The sequence below is a fragment of the Myotis myotis genome, unplaced genomic scaffold, assembly GCF_014108235.1.
Source record: "Myotis myotis isolate mMyoMyo1 unplaced genomic scaffold, mMyoMyo1.p scaffold_m19_p_8, whole genome shotgun sequence".
Lineage (NCBI taxonomy): Eukaryota > Metazoa > Chordata > Mammalia > Chiroptera > Vespertilionidae > Myotis > Myotis myotis.
This window is the reverse complement of record NW_023416390.1, coordinates 53,745,071-53,762,288: the sequence shown is the minus strand read 5'-3', so window position 1 is coordinate 53,762,288 and position 17,218 is coordinate 53,745,071. Positions and strand designations below refer to the sequence as shown.

The 17,218-nt window shown below is 36.9% G+C and overlaps 1 pseudogene; it reads right to left on the bottom strand.

Annotated features, from left to right (window-relative positions):
* Positions 1 to 298: 298 nt before the first annotated feature.
* Positions 299 to 8,613, bottom strand: LOC118662176 (annotated as a pseudogene).
* Positions 8,614 to 17,218: the final 8,605 nt, after the last annotated feature.

Sequence of the window (17,218 nt, the reverse complement as noted above, 5' to 3'; positions counted from 1 at the left end):
AAAATAAGTAGCAATATAGAATGTCACATTATCGTGCGAATGATGTATATTTCCATGTCTTATTCTTATCTGTGTTCCTATGCCCTGTCCCTTAATTGACACTCAGGACATATTTTTGGAGTAAGTGGGTGAATGAGTAAATGTGTAATTATCTAAAAACAAATATAATGATGTATTCTTAAATGAGTCATACTTTTGCTTATATACCAAGAGAGCAAAGACTCCCCTCCTCACAAAAGGAACAACCTGTAGCTGTTTATGAAAGTTTTGATGGTTTTCAGAACTCACTAAAAGGCAATCACCTGTCGGTAATTTTGTTTTGCAGCAGCCACTTTATATATTCCTGGTTGGCAAGAATATCATGAACTGTGTTCATTTCACCGGACAAAGAGCCATCGACATGTCTGCGGCGGACCGTTTCAGGAACGTCTTTTAGGAGTCTGAGGACAACGGGGATAAAAATCAGTATTTGGTTAAATGCTTTAAATACATGCTTTCTCATTGCATATCACTGGTAACGTGTGCGGGTCACTGAGAAAACAGGATGTCATATTTACAGAGGGCCGACTGTGGGAACCTGCATGAACTGGTGCATGTCAGAGTGGACAATCTGGAGGTAGTGAAGAGCAGAGCAGGACGGGAAACCCAGCCTGTCAGACTTCATGCCTTCTGCAGTGGTCCAGCTGCTCCAGAGATTTTAGTATATTGGCAACACAGAAGTCATTATTGAGACTATTGGTCTGTTTAAAATTCAGAAAAATGTAAAACTAGTGGTTATTAGAACAGCTTTGCAAAGTGCAGTATTAAGGGATTAAACTTTATATTAGATTTTCTGTTTTTATTAGTTTAATTAGCAGCATTTTTGGTGCCCCTTTAAAATATCATAAAATATCCTCAAGTATAAGCGACTATTTTACCACTGATTTTTTAAATTGGGTCATCAATGTTTAAAAAAGCAGTGACAATATCAGGTTATTAGCTAAATAGTAATACAATCCCTTTTGTCTTAAGATTTCTCCAAGTCTCAGTAAGCTCGCTTTAAATTTCACAAAAATTAAGTTGAACATGAATTTCCTGCTTCTCATAATTCAAATGTCAATCAAAATGGTCAAGAGAAAATGAGACGGTTCAGGGGTCTGTTTGGTTGTGGTAAGATCCAAGAAGGTACCTAAGGGGCTTAGTCTTATTTTCAGCTGTGAAACTTTAATGGCTATTTATATGACAGTCCCATAAAATGGGGATGTTGTTAAATATATGAATGTTTGCACTCAAAATACTTATATTTTGAGTGTCATTTTATTAAACATCTTAAGTTTAATACCTTTCAGTCTTTATCAGATTATTAGCTAAACAGTAACACAAATATATGTTGATCCCATATGTAAATACTTAACTTCAAACTTTAAGTTTTCAGCATTATTTTTTTTTCCTCATCCCTAGTTTTTCTAGTTTAAGCTTATTATTGTGATGTAGTTCTCAATAGCACCCTTTTCTCAAATGTGTCTTGGATTGACAAATGAATCGCCTCATTATAACACAACTCTAATGTGGGATGAAAATACCACCTGTCTGACTGTATCATTAATACTTGCTACTACAGATAAAGCATATTAAACTATTGTAGATTGTCTACCACCAATAGGAGTTATTTCCTTACTTTGTGAGACTATACTAATTGCTTCTATAACTCAAATCAATAAATAGATAACTGTAGTGTAAGTTTTCAACATCATGCAAAAATAAAAAATAAAGTTAAATAAGAGTGTACAGACTTAACTCTTGCCTTCCTAGGCCTTTCACTAGCCAAGCAATGGATTCCTTGGCAGCTTGGCCTTCCAAATAAGAACTTAAATCACTGGTAAAGGTCCCTTCAGCGTGTCTCTCAAATTCATCATGACGTTTGGCAATGCCAATCCTGATAGAAACGTGAACGTTTTATTGAAAATCTGTCTCTTTAGCAATATGGTTCTCACCTGTAAGTAGTGGCAGCTTGGGGTTGAAGAGAGTGAGGGAGATTTAGGAGATGATGGTAGTTAGGAGACTCGTCCTGAAACTACATGAAGTATCTGAACGGTTGGTTGGTGGGCGAGAGATAATAGCAGTTAAGGGGAGCATTGGCCCACTCAGCACACCCATTTCCACCTCTTCTGCTTGTCCGTGCCATTGATTATTACTGTTGCATTTACTTCCGCCTCAGTGTATGTGGACTCACCAATGTGCTATGCAGCTTGCAGACAAGGCAGCTGTTTGTTAATACTTAGGGGATCAGACATAGTTAAGCGAGTTAAGAGAAAGCTAGGGACCATCTCAAAATGTCATCAAAAGAACCACGTGATAATGGATGAAAGGAAACATGTGATGGGACAGCAGTGAGGAAAGCTAAGATGATGACCCCATATCATCCTGAAATGTGATCTGTGTAGGTGGTTGACCAGCTGCCCTCCTGCATCCATTACCCCTGGAAGGTTTCATCTTAAACACACAACAGAAATCGCCTGAGAGTGAGGATTATTTTACATTAGATTACCAAATTGTAGCATTCCCTTTCCAGAATTGAGGATAATTGTTTTCTTTTTTTTTTTTTTTTCAAATTTCTCTTATTTCACCAAGGGCCATGTCTGTAGTCACTAACAGGGACTTCTCCAAGTTTCTGCTCTCACCATGACCACCATCTTTCCTGTCATGTCTTCCACTTGAAGAACTTCTGGTAAACCACTCTCTCTCTCCAATTCTTCCAGCTGACCCATATTCATTCTCTCTCTCTCTCTCTCGTTCTCGCTCTCTCTCTCTCTCCAGGCAAATCTATGAAATTCCACCATCTCTGTGAAACCCTTGCGAAAGATTTCCCTCAGTAGCCTACATGCACCGTAAAACCCAATACTGTCAACGAAAATCCAACATTAAAATGTATACCTTATGAAGGGCATGTGCTCTTATTTGCCTTCTTCTCTCATTATGGGGTGCAGCTAGGCTATAATTTTAAATGTGTATCTTGGATTGTATTCTACAAGAAAATGACTGCATCTGTTTCCATTCCTTACCATGATTAACTTGGCTAGGGGTTACTTTAAATGTGATTACAGTCATGAGTTTGGACGCTACAGGGGAATTTTGAATTTGCTCTTATGTTTTGGTCAAAAAATAGATTCCTAACCATTAATGTCTAAAAAAGTCAGCTTTCAATTTTAATAGAAAATGGGTAAGAGAGTAAATATTGCTAAGACCGCAGTGGCGAAAATAATTTAAAATCTATGTTTCATTACAGGGTGGGTAAGGCATTTTCAGGGTGAGAAGTGGGACTTTCAGAGGCATAATATGAAGAATAGCATCACCAACCTTGAAATCATCAAAGCTGAAAGACCTTATACGCCCTATTTGATGAGCATGATAACATAATGAAAGTCAGGAGATATTTTAGACATATTTAAGTAATACACTTGTGTGCAAATTTGGGGCTAGGTTTAGACTCTCACTTTTTTTCATCCAGCAACCAATTCATGAAATCCTGGACACATTCGTTTTGCAGAAACTCGTTGAACTCACTGAGGATCCTTTCTTCTTCAGAGTTGCGCTTCTCTTTATGTATCTGATCCAGATCATTGCGTGAGTCTGCCTGGGGAGCTGGGAACAAGCTGTGAAGAACAGATATTGGTGCAACTAAGTCTCTTCTTGAGTGGACTCACTCAAGAAGCACCTTGAAAACACAAGACCACAGGAAATTGAAAGGCAGGTGCCTTGAGCATTTCAGTTGATATGAGGGACACCTTGTTTGCCACGGGAATCTCAGAGTTTTGTTAGAGTTGAATGCACTCTGATTCTAAATTCTGGGAGCAGATTTTTAATTGGCTTCCTCTTTACTGAAATAAGATTAAATAAATAGTTTTTTTAAGTAATTAATGTACTTATGATTCTGCTAGTAATGCTAGAAGAGAGCAATGACTTGATTATTTTAAGAGAATGAAGAATCCCAAATCATTTCGGCAGCTGATCTGCGTTCTGAATTTTGTTTGCATGTGTCAATCTAAAAATCTAGCTCCATTACCTGGTTACATGATAGCTGATGATGAAAGAGAAAGACAATTAAAAATTTAAATGATGCCAAGAAAAATCCCACTTGCTAATTTCAAACTGTGTAGTGGATAATCCACATGCCGGTTATCAACAGTTGTTTGCCATGGCAAATATGGAGAAATATTCAATAGTATTAATACTCAGAAATAAAATTGAGATACTATTCTCACCTGTCAAAATAGCAAAGTTTTAATATGGGGGAAGGTATTATGAAAGGAGTATTTCTATAAGGCTGAGCGGAGTGTGCATGTGTATGACTTTTCTGGAAAGCAAGCTGGCAAGATATTATAAAAGACTTAAACTTATTCAAACCCTTTGACACAGTAATTTTAGTACCAAAAATCTAGCCTCAGGAAAGAGTAAAAAAATGTAGGGAGAAAAGTTATTTGCAGCATTCTTTGTAGGAAAATGTAAGAACTCAAGTGTTCAATAGAAGAGGAATAGCTAAATAAATATTGTACATTTATGAGATGTAATAGTAGGCAGCTATTAAATAGCATACATTTAATAGATATTTGTAATGCTATATGAAAGAGCTAACGATACAATGCTAAGATAAAAGGCATAATATGAAGCTGTATAATGATCTGAGATATATTCTATATACAGTAAATACCTAACATTTTGTGCATATTTTGTATCATGAGCATGTATGACTTTTACAATTAGTAAGAAACAGTGTTATTTTTTAAAAAGGAATAAAAAAAGAAAAAGTTGGTGTGAATAATTAAAATAATCTACTCTGCAGTGTGTGAGTAGTGAATGGATAGACAGGATCAGCTGAAGATTCCAACAAGCTACAATTTCCCATGTGACACATTTTCCCACATAGCCTACTCCTTTGGTTTCAAACAACGTACTCTGATCTATACTCCAGAAACAACTTTATCACAAGGATATTTTAAACTTTTTAAAATTGTACAGAGTATTTACTCTCAGTTACTGAGACCTCTTCACAAATTATAGTTTTCACAGGCTGTATTATAACCATCGTGCTTGTTAGTTCAAGTCTAAAGAGTGAATACCTGGACTTCTCCTCTGTGTCCTGAAGGGAACGCTGCCAGCTGCCTTGGACCAGCATCACAAATAATCCAGCCACAAAGTAAATGCTTTTCATGTTTGCTGCCTGTTGGTGCACAGAGACTGGGAGAGGTTTGGGGAGGGAGAAAGGCAACCATATTTAAACACGTCAGGCTCAATTCATTTAATTATGATAAAGTAAATATTATAAAAGAAAATCTATTTCATTTTGAGTATATTTTAAAAAGTAGATTATATTTTCCCCCAGATTTTTTTTTTTTTGGTGGCAATAAAAAAAAAAGGATTTAAAAAATGTGTACCACCTTTAAGGTTTTTCATTAATGTAGGACACTTCTGTTAATAATTAGAAGGCTCATTTTCAGATTTGGAATTAAAAATGTCTATGATAAACATTTAAGATGCCCACTGTAGATGATATGCTACATACGGTTAGCCTGAATGTCACCTTATCCATAATGCCACCCCCTTCACTATCAGTCTGGCTTTCAATGAATAGTCCTTCACTTTCAAGCATTTACATTATACTGCATTTCAACCATCTTAAAGCAGCCTTGGGCTACAACTTGGCATACCAGCTGTTGGTTCAGGTGTATTATTCATTTATATTTTAAATAGTATAACTTGGTCTCGACTTTGTAATTATAAAGCGGCCACAGATTTGAGGTATTTTAGGGTGCTTTGACCCATTTTAAATTAAAGGGAAAAAATTGTTTTAAAGACAAGCAACAAGAACTAATGCTTCTGGCAACTTGAACAATCACAAGTAAGAAACTCAAGAGATCACTGTCATAATGAAAATTAATGCCTGTTTCTGAAGTCTCAGAAGTCCCCAGGTTGTTTTATAATTGGACTTAGTCCAGGACGTGTCATTCACTGCTTGTGACACCCTAGGCCTAGTTGTGGGATACACCTGGTTGCTTGTCCTTGTACCACAAGCAGATGCCCCATGAAGCCACAGGATGCCAAAGGCATGATGAGGCAGTGTGTAAGGTGGGAACTAAAATGAATTTGGGGCAGAAGATCCCCACAGGGCAAGCTCCTCTATTTTCTGAATAGAAACCTCAAGTACAACATTTGTCATGGACTTCTCTCTACTACTCAAGTCCCACCATGTTTCCGTGAGATATGGGGATTTCAATCCAAGTTTGATTATGTTTATCCATAAATAATTAGAATGAGTATTTTTAGCAAATGGCATTTGGTTTGAAATAAGGATTTTACAAATATTATCATTTCAAACTATCAATCTTTTCTTTAACATCCTAGCCATATTTACTGTCTAGCTTTGGCACTAAAACATGGAGACTGGAATACCAGCAGTGGTATTTTTTTCTTTGAAATATTAAGTCTCTTTAGATTAAGTAGTTAGTTAAACAAAGCAATATAATAGTAATTACATATTTTCCCTTCTTCATTCATCAACATGAAATTACTAATTTGGCATTTTGCTATGCTTCGGTTGATCTAGTCGGCAAACTTTGGAAACTTTGCCATATATGTAGGTAGTGTCTGCTGATTATACATCTCAATTATAAACTCATGCTTTCCAGAATTAAAAAAAAAAAGCTAAGATTTCTTTTAGAATCACACCCCTGTTGCAAAAACAAATTAGTCCCAAGTAATTTCTTCTATGCAAAGTCCCTAAAGGTTTTACAAAATCTTCACTATATTCTATATGGAGGGAGATTTAAAGCATGTGCTGTTCTGCTGCTATGGGAGCCATTGGAGGGGGAAACAGTAGTGAATGATCCAAGACTTCTATAGGCAGCGAGTTGAGTTCTACTGAAAGAGAAAATGATTTTTAAAATTTTATTCGTTCATTTGTAAGTTTATAGAATTGTGAAAAACTTTGAGAATAAGTTTAATTGTTTGAATGCCACTACTGAGGAAGCAAATGTTTATATTATTTTAGATTCACAATCTTATTCAATAATAGAAGAATTTCCAGTTACTCCCCTCCACATCCTTCAGATAGCCTAAGGAGAGAATGTGTAGTTTTGTAAAAACCACACATTTCCACTCAAATTTAAAGGGAAAATATGGGAACAATAGCATTCTCCGTGTAGAAAGTCTTTTAGAAAATTAATCTTAGACATAAGCAAGGTGGCATTATATAATATCTCTAAATGTATTGGTGTTGTAGGTCAAATACATACTTTTTAAAACTGATCAGCTCATTTCCTCTCATAGGTCCTTGGTATGTGTAGGAAAACACACCACTTGATCATTTACTCCATTGAGGATCTTTGTAAAATCATTCTTTGTCCCTAAGGGCTTAAATAGGTATTTTAGAGCATCTGATTTTGTTTCTATAGAGATTTACTAACATTATATTTCATATTGTGGGCATTTTAGACATTTTATTTATTCCTATTGGTCCTGAATACATACTGAACAATTATTAATCGGAGGTTTCTCTCAGCTCCATTCAAAGAATTCCCAATAATTGATTAGTTCACTGCACCAAATGTGCTGTCTTATTTACAAACAGCTGATTTCATGGACTTTGAGTTTTTGATAGAGTTATCAGAAATTTGAATATTTGAAAGATGATGTTGATTCTTCTCTTTTAGAAAATGATAATTTTTCACTGGTAAGGAGCAATTGCTATTATAGTCTCTCTAATGGACACATTTCTGCTGATTGTAAAAGGGGCCTTCTGTTCAAAGTAATAGACACGTTAATCAAATCTAAGGAAAATATTTATATACTTAAAATGTTACCCCTTATTTTAAAAACACAGTTCTCATAACAGTTAAGTCTTATAACAAGTTCATTGATTTGAATCTTTGTTTTTCTTTCAACTTCATATCTTTTTATTGAATTAGTTTTCCGACTCATTTTGCGGCTTCACTGTGTTGACGTTTATGTAAATATATTTTGAATCACTTTTTTCAACTCAATTCTACCCTGTGTATTATTAGTGAAAAGTATAAGATGAAAAAACAGCATTTGAATTCATACTTTATCCCCTTAAGAATACTTACCTATACCCAAATCAGAATAGACAGTCTTACAATCAATAGGAATCTTACCTTCTGATATCAGGCATAGAATAGAGCAGGTGGAGAGAGAGCGAGCCCTCTTTAGAACTGGAGATGAGCTGGGTCCTGAGCTCTGTACTTCTGCACCAAAGCACACTGCTTTATATACTCTCTAGCGCTGTTTAGCCCCACAGATATTACGCTGACAATATAAATTTCTCCTCTGTAAGTAATGGGCTTTTGTTACAAATGATTTAACTCGCCCACTCCCTTTGCTCATCTCATTCTACCCTTGCACTGGGTGGGATCTCAGAGGCCAGGAAACTTTATTTACTCTCATGCCTTTTTTTAATTCCTGGGGAATGGAAAGGGCAGTTGGGAAATTCACCTTTCACTCACCAATCAGGTATGACAATTGCTGATGAACTCTTGTTCTAATATACCCCGCGAGTCGAACAGAGGACGCTTCAGTCACGGAATCGAATCAAGGAGTCTTTAATTCAAAAGCTGGCGGCTACAAGGGGGCACTAGCTCTCTCCAAATCTCAAAGTCCTGAGTGAGTACAGCAGCAAGCTTATAAAGGCAAAAACCACATCCTGCTAGATGTTGGAATGTGGAACTACCTTGTGAAAGCAGTTTGTACCGAAGCCAAATTGAGCAAAGTTACCTATCTCTAAAGGTTATCTATAGTTTCAGTTCCTGGAGCCACTGAGTCAAGGGAAAGCATTTTTGGGGCTCTGGTTCTCAGGCACAGAATAGCCTTTGTAAAAGCACAAGGGGGCTGGCAACAAAATGGGGTGGTTTATGTGAGTTTCCAGGTCTTATTCTGGAAACAGAGGTCAAAATGGAGTCACTTAGGCTAACTACCCTATTATTTAAACAAGCAAATGTTTACAGAAGCCAGAATATCAGGGTTAAAATTTTAAACAGCAGTTTTTACCCAAGATGGAGGTTACTATGCTTCACTCTGAAGTGAATTTTGATGCTGCGGATGTGAAATTACTTAGTTTATGGCTAACCTTTCTTTGAGGATGGCCTCAATTAAGGGTCTTACAAGTCTTTCCATTTTGCTACTTAGTTATGATGAATTTATCTGAATATAATATGTTCATCTCCCCAAATAAATACATCACTCACTTGAAACATGGTTAGTAATCTTCTCATCCACACTAAATGGAATTAATTTGTATTTGGGGGCAATTTTAAAGAATATTCATTCAAACCTAAACTGTTCTATTGCAATAAATTGGAGTCCAGAAGAAGGATAAAGCAAAATGAGGATTAAACATCCAAGATAGGTGATGCTAATAAGACAGGGTTTAGTATATCTTTTTCCTTCTAATGGATATTTAAAAGCTAATTCTACTGTTAAGAGAGCTGGACATTAATTTACAAAAGGACAAGATACAATGCATGCTATCATATGTATTTTTTGAGCTTCATCATCTGCCACTTAGGACTTCAATGATCTATAGGATTTAGCAGATATGAGTCTGATCACTTTAGACAAAGAGAAATATAGGAAGTGACTGGACAAACAGCATGAGGACTGTGTAAGTGTAATTAGGTTTTAGCCTGGCTGCTGTCAACATGTTGTGTGACTGTGGTCCAGTCACACATCGCTCTGTGCCTCAGCTTCTGGAACTGTAAAATGAGAGGGTGGCTTCAACGACCCTTCTAAAATAAAAATCTAATTCTATGTGACAAACCCATCACGGCATTTTCTAACTAGGTTTCAATCTTCTAATATCATCAGCAGCGTGATGAACCTGATGACTTGTACAGAAGTAAATCACTGATACAACTGGAGGAACATTTCCAATGCACTCAAACTCTCCAGTTGTGGATTGGATCCACTATTGGGTAGAGAACTACTTACATGCCATCGGGATTAATTCTACATGAAATTGGAAAACCTCAGGAAGGGGTTTCCATGCTGGTGATTTCCGATGATAGAAGGCGGTGCTATTCAAAGCATAGTCTATGGACCGGAATCACCTGCTAGAAATGTAGACTCTGGGCCAAGCCCAGACTTACTGAATAAGAACCTGCATTTTACCAAGATTCCAGGCAATTCATATGCATATTAGGGTTTTTTGAAGCACAGCTGCATAAAACACCGGCTCATTTCTTCACCTCCTCCCTGGTGCTTGCTGCAGTTTTGACCTGAGGACTGCTTCTTGGCACTGCCAGCAGGGGGGGCAAAAGAGCAGAGAACAGTGACACCCAGGGCCATCTGGATGAACACATCAATGCAGTAATGGCGTCAGAGTGTGATTTAGTTTAACATATGATCAAATTGTGCTTCCCTCTTGCCCTGATCCTCATGGGTATATTGGCTATAGTTTATTGTTTGGCTTTCAGTTCTACTTTTTCTTCCTTGCCCATGTGGGAAGATGCTTCTTTGCTCTCTCTTTCTGTGTCTCTGTTTTTCTTTCCTTTTCAGGTGCTACTTGTTCATGGAACAGTCCTAAGGAGGGAGCTCTGCAGATGATGTAAAGATATAAGATATAAAGATATTAAGCCAACACAACATCTGGCATCTCAGTAAATGTCCTCTCCCAATATCTCACAAAGACTTGTCTCTTTCCCTCCACCCCACTTGCTTTCTATGATTTCAGAAGTGACGATCCCAAGTTCTTCCAGGAAATTTCCTCTGGCTTCATCTCCAGCCCACCAACACTGATTCTTGGGGTGCTTCACACCATAATGATAAGCATTCTGAGAATACAGAAGCATTAAGAACCCCACTATATAGCGCACGGCTCTAGGAAGGGCAAATCAAGCTCTTACGGACATTGCATTATGAGAAATTAAGACAAACATCAAGTGCATTTTGAATGTATAGATCTTCCAATATTGTCCCAATACCAGCCTCCACTTGGCCTCCTACTCCCATCGTGGCAGTGATTTATTTAGATGAGAGTCAAGAAAAGTAGTGGCCTTATATTTATGACTAGTGTTAAAAAGCTTGTCTGGAGGTAGGGAAGTTCTGATTGACGTCACCTATAGTTTTCCTATCAGGCTACAAGGGGGGTACCTGGTGTTCTGAGCCAGTATATGTTTGACCTCAGGATATGAAAGGTCAATTTAATTTGATATAAGTAATAGAAAACACAATTACTATATGGAATAGAGTGCAAAAATTTACACAATTTTAGATAAAATAAGGTACTTATTGAAATATTTTTTTATTATGATGCTTTGGAGCAGTGACAGCATCCATGGGCTTAAAAACGGTACCATTGCATGGGGACACATGCTTACAAGGGCTCCATGCTTGGCTTAATGCTGTACTCTTACTATCTTGAAATTTTAATGATTTGAACAAGGGTTCCATTATTTGATTTTGTACCCAGTCTCCAAAGTATGTAGCTGGTCCTGCTCAGTACCTCACCACACAAAATCATGGTGTGTGAGGAGTTTTTTTCCTGTTTGTTTTCCTTAGCTGTTCAGGATACTTAGGGTGAAATGTTTGAGGATGGTGAAGATCCAGGTACACAGTGCACTCTGTTGGCAAGAATATGGACAAGATTGATGGGAGTGCAACATGTCACAAATGATTGGAGGCACAATTTGACAATAGTATCAAAATTATAAATACCTGTAACCCTTGGTCTACTGATGCTAAAGCACCATTCTAAAAATTAATCATATATACATATATACATATACATATACATATACATATACATATACATATACATATACATGTACATATGTGTATATATAATGGTGTCGGTACAAGGTTCTTCACTGAAGTATTGTGTATAATAGTAACAGTTTGGAACCAACCCAAGGGACCATCAGTGGAGCAGTGTTTAGTAAAAGAATGAAGAACAACCTCTTTGTTCACCAATATGGAAAGACACCAAGATATGTTGTTAAGGGAAAATAGGGAGATGCATTATGGATAGATAGTAGGCTACCTTTGGTAGGAGGACATGAAAGGGGACAACTATGTTAACTTACTCATAATTGTATTTAAAAATTAGAAGAATGTACAGGAAACTAAGGAAAGTGTTTTCCTGTAGTTTGAAGCAGTGCGTTAGATGGGAACAAGGAGAAAATAATACTCCTCATCATATACTTGTTAAGGTGTTTTGATTTTCTTGGCCATTTAATTTAATTATCAATTTTACCCCCTCCCCTAAAAGCTATTTACAACCACTTCGGGAAAAGGTCAAACTTTAAAGCTAAAGGTACAACTACACTTTCACTCATAATTCCACTTTTATCCAAGAGAAATGAAAACATGTACCCACAAAAAGCCTCATACAAAAATATCCGCAACAGCTTTATATACAATAACTACAAAGTGGAAACAACCAAACTATCCATCAACAAAAGAAAGAATAGACAAATTTTGGCATGAAATTGGTCCAAAGGGATACTACTAAACAATAAGAACAAAAAGGAACCAATAACATACTGGCAGCAGCATGGATGACTTCCATAGAATTATGCTGAGTAAAAGCAGCTGGACACAGAAAGCTCCATGCTTCATGAACCACTTTGTAGATGTTAAAAAACAGGTAAAACTAAGGTTAACAAAACTCAGAGCTGTGGTTGTGTCTTTCTCAGGAGACAGAAGTATTCTATATTGTGAAAGGGGTGTGTGTTACCCAGGTAGGTTTGATTGTCAAAATGCTGTAGCTAAGATTTGTCATTTCAATTTATGTAAATTTTAACTAAAGAAAAAAAGTAGTAAAATTAAAAGAGGGGTGTGGGTGAATGAATAAATAATATAAGCATGGCGGAATTATTGAAGCTGGATGATGAATAGACAAGGTTTACTCTGAGATTCTGCTTACTTTATATATATGTTTGAAATTTTCCAAACTAAAAAATTTAATTAAAACTATAATGAAAAAAATGTGGGAATGATGGGCATTAGCACCAATTAATCAGTTACCTTGGATCCTTCAGTTACTACTGATAAGTATGAGCTAGGTAAAGCAAATGTAGCTTGAAGACAATTGGGAGTATCAAAGCTTGGAGGTAAAATGGTAGCACAGGGCAGAGCCCAGGAATAGAAAAACAATTGCAATGAAGGCAGGGCCAGGGAGTTACCGTTCATTCAGAGATAATAGAATAATGATCCCAGTTTCACGTTTTAAACTTCTTCCAGGCCTGTCCTGAGGGTGTGACTCCACTCTGTTACACGAGACCTAGTAATGCCCAAGGAAACTTTCCGTAGGAGCTCGAGGTCCATTTTTGTTTCGAGGAGGTAATCATCTCAGTATGCCCTGCTCTTCCCAGATTAGAACACAATTCTCTGTAACAAGGGTCTTCTGAAAATAAGTGTGAGCCTTCAAAAGATTTTTTAAAGTAATTAAAAATATGTATAGCACGCGCGAAAAAAAGTTTACATTGAGATTTTTTTTAGCTTTGAAGAAAAAAATATAGTCATTTCACAATAGGCTTTGAAAATTCAGAAAGTTGAGTACACATACTGTAAGGATCCACTCTAGAAGAGCCTTGATGGGATCAGGGATCCAGGGGCAATAAAGGAAGAACTTCTGGGACATCCTGAGTTTGCCTGGGGATGTGAGAAATGTTCTGAGAGATATACTGAAGAGACAGTTGTGACCCATCCATCTGGGACTAGGGGGTGTGGGGGAGATTGGGTCATCAGCTCAGTGGACAGTCTTCCTGCCTTGAGGCTCTGAAACCAGAGTTCACAAGTCTGAGCCCGGGACTTAGCATCATGGCTTTGCACACGTTGATTTTATCCTTTGCTAGATCCCTGGTATAATGAGATGTTTAAAATTGTTCTAAGTTTCAGTTGTTATTTTTATTCATAAAGGGAACAAAAAAAAGAAAGAAAACAAAATCACATTTGTACAAAATAATCTTATCTCATCATTGGTAACTAGAATATATATTTATATGTATAAATACATATATATCATTGAATACATGTGTTATGCTTCTATTTTTCACATATTGTAGCTATAAAAAAGCAAGCCATATGTTATTACATTTATCCAACCTCTTGCTCATCTGGAAAGACTTTTTCTTCTTCAAGCTTGTAAGAGTCTTTAGTGTGAACCAGTTGAAAAATTGAAAATTTTCAAAATTTTCTAATTTTCAGCCATTAGAAAATTTAAAGTTTGAAGTCCGTATACTAAGCAAATGAAAAAAATGCAAAAGGGTGCTATAAGCACTTTTCTTTATTCATTACTAGAGGCCCGATGCATGAATTCATGCACCAGTGGGATCCCTCAGCCTGGCCTGTGTGATCGGTCCTAAACTGGCTCTCCGAAATCCCCCGAGGGGTCCTGGATTGCAAGAGGGCGCAGGCCAGGCTGCGGGACCCCACCGGTGCACTACCGTGGCCGGGAGGGGTGCAGGAGGTTGGCCAGCTGGGGAGGGCTGCAGGAGGGCTCCGGGCATTTCTAGCCCCTCTTGCTCAGCCTGGATCGGCAGGACTCCAGCAGCAAGCTAACCTACTGGTCGGAGCGCCTGCCCCCTGGTGATCAGTGCATGTCACAGTGAGTGGTTGAGCAGCCTTATCATTAGCATATTATTAGCATATTATGCTTTGATTGGTTGAACGGATGACTGGACGACTGGATACTTAACATATTAAGTTTTTATTATATAGGACGCCTTGTATTGAAATTGCCCCCTGCTTGAAACTTGTTCAGTGTTGCCCATTCATATTTTATCAGATGTTTTGCAAAGATATGCCCAGTTTTTTGGTGATATTGAAATGACATAGCATAGAGTGGAGGACAATTTATACAGCCCTACATACTATTGTTCTATTTTTAAGCAGAATTTATAAATTTTATGATAATTCATTGTTTGGTTATTTTATTTTTCAAACATAAATAATTAATTTTTATAATTTCATTTTTTAATGAATCACCAACATAAGTTATTTCTGCACTCAAATACGTCTATGACCAGCAAGTCTTCAATACTGTGGTCTAATCCTGATTCCTGCTAAAAAAAAAAAGTAAGATATTTCTTTGTTGCCACATTATCAGAGGAAGCAAAGATGGATTTTTCACTTTTATTTTAATAATTTTTTTTCTTGATAGAGCACAACAGAGTATTGACTGTGAGCCCTTTCTAATGCTGAAGAAAGATAAATCTGGCCCATGATCACCAGCATCCTTCTCCAGGAACACAGACCAACTAAATGCTAGAACTCAAAGGACATGGCTCTTACACTTTCTTTGCACCCCTTCATTTCAACATTAGGCATGTTGCATAGCAAGAGATGATTCAATGAAAATCTTAAAATTTGGTTTGATTTATTAAGCACAAATTTGCATCTAATATTTTTAAGGGCAAGCCCTACATAAATGTATCATTTAGGACAGTTAACACTGATGAAAACAATTATCATTTCAGGGCTGCATCTGACTAAACACCTGGATGAATGTGTAATAGCCAATCATACATGTTTAGCACATAGTACCAAACACCTGGGTAGGTAATTACTTTCTTTCACTTTTCACCTGGAATTAATACTCGGACTTAATTATCAGCAACAAATATAGAAAACAATAATAACTCGAAGGGAATAAAAGATACTTCTACAATTTAAGTCAGAATTTTTTACTTGTCAGAGATGAAGAGTGAGTTCCCTAAGATAATAGAAATAGCTACCATTTACTGAATGCCTACTAAAGGCAAAACTCTTGAGTATGTTATTGTCCAATCCTCACAATATTTCTGCCTCCACTTTACAAATAATGAGATGAGGCTTTTGAACAGGTAACCAATTTGTTGAAAGTCACAGCTGTATCTGAATCCAGACCACATTGCTTTTCTAGAGCAAGGCTCTGCCGAGTAGTGGTAGGAGTCCCAGCAAAATCTTCTAACCACCTCAGAATCTGCCATGAATGCTGTCTGAATCTATTCATAGCTGCCAGATGGTTAAGGTAGCAAAACATCTAAAGATTAAACAATTGGCAATCCCAGATACTTTATAGTTTAGCTTTTATTTTTAAAGTATATGATTCAGTGGTTTTTAGTATAGTCACAATGTTGTGTAACCCTCATTACTGTTTACTTCCAGAACTTTTTCATTATTCCCAAAAGAAACTCTATACCCATTAATAGTGACTCCTCATTACCCCTTTCCAAACACTTTATGACCACTACTCTACTTTCTCTCTATTTATATATTTGTGTAATCTGTACTTTTCATGTAAATGGACTCACTCAATATGTATGTGGCCTCTTGCATCTGTTTTCTCTTCCTTAGCATAATATTTTCAAGGCTCATCAATGTTGTAGCATAGAACAGTACTTCATTTCCTTTCTTTTGTTTTCTAAAGTTAAATTTATTGGGGTGACATTCGTTAATAAGATCATATAGGTTTCAAGTGTAAATTTCTAAGATACATGCATAATCTGTATATTGTGATGTGTGACCACCGCCACGGTCAAATCACCTTCTGTCACCCTATATTTGGTCCCCCTTTTCCTTTACTACTGTCCCCCACCCTCTTCCCTTTGGTAACCACCATACTATTGTCTGTATTTAAGGGGTTTCATTTTTATATCCCACATATGAGTGAAATTGCATAGTTCTTAGCTTTTCTGACTGACTTATTTTGCTTAGCTAATATTCTAAAGGTCCATCCATGTTGTCCCAATAGCAGTATTTCATCTTTTCTTATGGCTACATAGTATTCCATTGTATATATGTACCACATCTTCTTTATCCAATACTTTATCAAATGATACTTTGGTTGTCTCTATGTCTTGGCCACTGTGAATAATGTTGCAATGAACATAGGAGCGCATACATCTATGTTTTCAAGTTTTTCAGGTAGATCCTCAGAAGAGGGACAGCTGGGCCATATGGTAACTCTATTCTTAATTTTTTGAGACAATGTCAAACTGTTTTCCATAGTGGCTATACCAGTTTACTTCCCCACCGGTGGTGAATGAAGGTTCTTTTTCTCCACAACCTCTCCGACACTTGTTATTAGCTGTCTTGTTGATAATAGCCATGCTAACAGGTGTGAGGTGGCATCTCATTGTAGTTTTGATTTGTGTTTTCCTAATGGCTAGTGAAGGTGAGCATCTTTTAATATATTTGTTGGTAATTTGTATGTCTTTTTGGGAGAGGTGTCTGTCCCAAAGCTCAAGTC